Genomic DNA, 6,000 nt, shown 5'->3' on the forward strand with positions numbered 1-6,000 from the left:
TCATGAGGTATGATGTACTTCTTAAACTTCCACCACGTTGTTAAAGTTGAGGTAAACAGTCTAAATTTGTCAGAATGTTCGACTATAATTTAATCTCCCAACTTTGTTTTTCAAAAAGATATGCCAAATATTAAAATGTGTCAAACTCAATTTGAGCTAGTTTCTTAATACACATTTTACAAAATCTGTGCTCAGGATACTCACATGAGATGGAAAGGTAAGGGTGTGCTCATCTACTTTCAGTGTTTACAGATGATGTGTTGGGTGAGTTGCCTCATTCCTCTTGGCCAGCATTCCCAGTGAGGTTTGGTCTGGATTTCTATGCAGATTTTAGCTGACGAGGCAAAGTTGAGTTCTCACTGTGAGTGGGATGCTGCCTTTCCATGGAGCCTCCTTTGATCTCAATAAGCCTAGGAGGGAGTGGGTGTCACTGTTCCAAAGCCACAGGGAGGATTTAAGTGGCTTGCCCAGGACCCGAAAGCCCTGGCTCTCCTTAGGTGAGCCTAGGTAGGGGTAGAGAGTGTGGACTCTGCAGGCAGGCAACCCAGTTCCTAATCCTAGCTCTACCACTTACTGGCTGTGTGACCTTGGGCTCCATACCTCAGCTTTCTCATCTGTAAAACGGGAAATAAAAATCATACCTTCCTCAGAGGGTTTTTGTGAAGATGAGTATTTGTAAAGTACATAGAATGGTACCTAGCCTAGTAGCACTATGAAAATATCTTTTTGAATAGACAAAGAAATACACTTTCTTTTAAGATTTTATTTGAGAGAGAGAGAGCACGAGTTGGGGGTGGGGAGCACAGAGAGAGGGAGAAGCAGGCTCCTCACTGAGCAGGGAGCCCAACGTGGGGCTTGATCCCAGGACCCCGGGATCATGACCTGAGCCAAAGGCAGACGCTTAACTGACTGAGCTCCCCAGGCACCCCAAAAATACAGTATTATGTCTACTCAACTTAAAAAAATTCTACCTTCTCTCTCAGACACAGACACATGACACCTAGTAAACTATGGGTGGTGGTAATCTGTTTGCAAAACACCCCTGAGTCTGGAAACTAAAAGTTACGTGTGAGAACAATAACTATAAGTTCTGTCATTAAGAACATACATAAGCAAACAGTTGTCATGAATGGCAGTCAAGGGCAGAAAGGCAAGGTTAGGAAGAGATTTGTTGACTTGTTCTAGAGATAGTTTGAGATAGGATACAAAATGTATTAAAAAGAAACCAAGAGTGGAATCAGAGCAAAGGGAAAATGAAGGCCGTAATCGTCCATCCACAAACTAACATCTAGTTCAGTTGCTAGGGGCAGGCAGCAACGGTACCTCTGAGCTGCTTAAGGGCAAAAGCAGAGAAGGAAACATTACTTAAAAGGTTGATGGTGCCCACAAGATCAAAACAGACCATGGGTTCAAGAGAAGCACATCTTCTCTGAGTGTGTATATGAGCATTTGGCTGGGTGTCTGAGCATTAGGAGAGGTCCTACAGCCCTCTTGTAACTGATAAGAATAAGAGAATCTGTAGGGCTTCCTTACAGCGTGCCTCAGTGTGGGCTGATGGCAAAGGCTGAAAGAGCAATCAGTTCTAAGGTGGTCCCAGATGTGACCTGACCACAGGGGAAGATTTAGAGAAATGATGGACTGCAGGCCTTCAAAGCAATCTTCTTTAAAAGCTATTTCTCCACAGTGTGATTTCAGTAATCTGACGACCAGTTCACTCTTTTTTCCTCTGTGGGAACCGAGAATTTGGGCATTTTATGTTGCCCGTTAAGGCCAGGTTCAAATGATTGGACAGTACAATCAGAAGTAAGTAGATATTCTTCCTAAGAAAAGAAAGAGCCTTATCAAGGCAATGCTTGAATGGTGGAAGGTCCAGGGACTCCCTGATATTAAATGCAACATAGATAAATTTGCATATGTCTGTTTTTCTGTTGGAGGGTGTCCATCAGATTCTCAAGGATATCTGTGAGCCAAAAAAATATGAAGAACCACAACTTTAGGGACTGAAATTTTCCCAGAATTGTGTTCTGTTTTCTGGGGAGAGATGCAAAATTGTAGGAGTCTAACCAATTCCTATTAGGGCTAAGTTTTATTTTTATTTTATTTTTTATTTTTTTAAAGATTTTATTTATTTATTTGACAGAGAGATAGCGAGAGCAGGAACACAAGCAGGGGGAGCGGCAGAGGGAGAAGCAGGCTTCCCGCTGAGCAGGGAGCCCGATGCGGGGCTCGATCCCAGGACCCTGGGATCATGACCTGAGCCGAAGGCAGACGCCAATGACTGAGCCACCCAGGCGCCCCAGGGCTAAGTTTTAAAACGCAGTTGAATAGTCATTAGAACCTCAAGCTGTTCAATAATAAAAAGGCAAATAATCCAATTTTAAAGTGGGTGAAGGATCTGAACAGACATTTCTCTAAAGAAGATGTACAAATGGCCAAAAGCACATGAAAAGATGCTCTACATCACTGTCTTCAGGAAAATGCAACTCAAAACCATGTGAGCTACTACTTCACAGCCACCATAATACAAAAGATAGACAATAACAAATGTCAATAAGGATGTGAAGTTATTGCAGGCTTGCGGTGTTCTTGTCTCACCGAGTCGAAGAATGAATCTCGCAGATGCAAAAGGGTGAAGTGAAGCGAAAGTTCATTAAGTGAAGCTGAGAACAGAAAGGAAAGAGAAAGCTCTCTAGAGTGAGAGGGGTTCCGAATGGCTTGCCACTGAGGGTTTTTAAGCCAGTCTTTATTGAAAACTAGACCAGGGAGCTTGTGGCCTTGAGATTCTTGTGCCATCTTGGTCTGAGCAAGGACTATTGATAACCCCTTAATGACTGACTGACTTTGAGATTTGGTCATTTTCTGTGATTACACTGTAGCTGCCAAAGAAAAATACTCCCTAACATCCAAGGCCAGGTGGTCTGGTCTATTCCCTTATCTCTTACTCACTCTTTCAGAGCCTAGTCAAGGCCCCCCTATCTCTCCCTGCCTATACCTGAACCCTTTCCTTACTCAGAGAAATTGGAACCCTTATACGTTGCTGATGGCAATGTAAAATGGTGCAGCCACTCTGGAAAACAACTGGACAGTTCCTCAAAAAGTTAAACTTAGAGCTGACCGTTTACCCAGCAGGACCAAACTTAGGTGTATGCCCGAGCTCAATGAAAACACATGTCCAGACAAAGAGGGCACGTGAATGTTCATAGCAGCGTTACTCCTGGTAGCCACAAGGAGAAACAACCTAAATGTCCGTCAACCCATGAGCCCATCAACAAAACGTGGTGTATCCAGACAATGGAATATGTTTTGGTAGTAAAAAGGGATGAGGTACTGCTGCCCCAACACCAAACGACCTTGAGAACCTTCTGCTATATGACAGAAGCCAGTCACGAAAGACCACATATGTATGATTCCATTTATATGAAGCGGCTAGGATGGGCAAATCTGCAGACAGACAGTAGATTGGTGGTTGCTAGGGGCAGGGAGAGGGAGGGTTTGGGGGGGAAGACTAAAGGGTAAGGGGTTTCTTCTGGGGGGTTCGGAAAATGTTCCACAATAGGCTGTGTGATAGTTGCCCGACTCTGAATGTAACACCACCCAAATCTATTGAAATATACACTTTAAATGGGTGAATTATATGGTATGTGAATTATATCTTCATAAAGCTCTTACCAAAAAAGGCTCCCTGACGCGTAGCAACGCCTAAAAAATTCAAGTTTATATTCAGAAAACATCACAGCACATAGAGCACATGCATGCCAGAGTCTCATAGTTTCCACTCTGCACTCACACTCGGGAGTAACAGTGGTGGTCCTCTTTAGAGAACGAGTGACCGAGCTCTGTCTGCGTAATTGCTTGTGAGTGGAGCAGTTCCGCACTGCAAGATAAAGTGGGTAAGGGCTTTGCCAGGAGCTGGGCACATTGCGAGCCTCCTGCTCTTCCTCAGCAGAGCGTGGTCTTGGGCTGCCTGCGAGGGGAGCAGTTTCCAGGATTCCTGAGGGCCCTGGCAGCCAAGTCCATGGTAATCAGCCAGGCAGAGTTTCTTGGCTAAGTATCTTGTACGGAGGGGCTGCAGGAATGCTTGGCACTAAGGTGGTGGGGAGGACTGTGTACAGAACATTTTAAGAGAGCATTACAGACCAATGATAGGGAAGTGTGTGACTATGGGACTCATGCCCTAACACTGCTTGGCAAATCCTCCAATATCTCTGCAAGCATGACTGGGAAAAATAGAGAAAGAAAAGCCAGACCCATTACATAAACCCGCTCATTTCTTCAGCTATGGAACACAGATCAGCTAAGACCATTTGACACGTTTGCCCAGTGCTTTCATGGAACAACCACTCCTTTGGAGGCATCTAGTGCAGCTGAGCTAGTTGTCAGTTCCCAGAGCTGTCCTAGTTCCCATGGCACTGGCTTGGGGAAGCAAGGAGGGCCTCTCGGTAGGCCATCTCTTGGATTTGCCTTGCCCCTGATGGATAGCATGAACTAAAATAGCTCACCAGTCCCTGAATCTTTCTGCGATCTAGAACGCATGGGTCCTCAGCCTCAAATTCCATGCCACAAACAAGACAAGAAGTGTTTTCTACCAATTAATTTCTTTGTTTTTCAATTAATGAATTTATTTTTAAAAAAGATTTATTTATTTATTTGAGAGAGAGCGAGAGGGAGGGGCAGAGGGAGAGGGAGAGAGAATCCTAAGCATTCTCCCTGCTGAGCGTAGAGCCCAACACAGGGCTCGATCCCACCATCCTGAGATCATGACCTGAGCAGAAATCAAGAGTCCGATGCTTAACCAACTGAGCCCTCCAGGCGCCCCCCAATTAGTTTCTTCAACCATGGTGGAGTATACGGCCTGCTCCCAGCAGGAGCATATACTCCATATGTGCAAGTCACGCGATAACCCAACAGAGCGGTGGCTGGGCAGGAACCCAGTGGTTTCCCCAGTGATCTCCCTCCTGGCTGACAGGCCCTCAGCCCAGCATGGAATCCTAACCTATTCATATTAACAAATCCTGGACCATGAGCAAAGGATAGGAACGTTTCTAGACGGCTGGTACATTCAGCCTGCTACCTCCTGCATGAGCTACCATTTGTAGACTAAGAAGGCATCACCTGATATTTTTATTTTGCTCCAAAAAGTCTTAATATGAAAACATTTTTAAACAACACGAGGCAATTCCAATCTTCTTAGGCTAAGTCATTTCCTAAATCCATATTTTTCAAACTGTCTTCCAGAGATCTGAAATTTTTCAGCGTTAATACATGTTCCTTAGAAATATGCCAAAGCAGAATGGGAAATGCTGCATATCATATCCCCTAGGGCCAGGATAGAAGTGGGAGAACTGCCTCTCTTCCTTTCACTGGCCAAGATCCCTCCACCCTCCCCCTGCCTCCCCTGTTGCTTTCCAGATCACTGGGAGCTGGTGGCCTTAGACACTTAAGAGTTCTTCTTCTTCTTCTTCTTTTTTTTTTAATTTGACAGAAAGAGGCACAGTGAGCGAGGGAATACAAGCAGGGGGAGTGGGAGAGGGAGAAGCAGGCTTCCCGCGGAGCAGGGAGCCCGATGCGGGGCTCGATCCCAGGACCCTGGGATCATGACCTGAGCCGAAGGCAGACGCTTAACGCTTAACGACTGAGCCACCCAGATGCCCTGACACTTAGCGTTCTTAACCTTTTGTGTGCCAGGCACTTCTGTGGCAGAGTGGTGAAACCTATGGACCCCTCAAAATAATGACTAAATGCATAAAATAAAATATGTAGTGTTAAAAGGAAAACTAATTATTTTGACGTTCTGTTATCAAAAGCTAAGAAAAAACAAATTTGTGATATGGTATTATATATACTTCTTTATTAACTCATTAAATAACAAAACCCAAGTGGCAGGTCTGTCGCCGACTATGCTTTTAAAGCAGTGGTGCATGAAAATATTTTGAGATGTCTACAACAAGTGTAGTGAGATAAGAAAATAACTGATTTCTATTGGAATAAAGCCCCAGGTAC

The sequence above is a fragment of the Mirounga leonina genome, unplaced genomic scaffold, assembly GCF_011800145.1.
Source record: "Mirounga leonina isolate KUSES-001 unplaced genomic scaffold, KU_Mleo_1.0 Mir_115, whole genome shotgun sequence".
Classification (NCBI taxonomy): Eukaryota; Metazoa; Chordata; class Mammalia; order Carnivora; family Phocidae; genus Mirounga; species Mirounga leonina.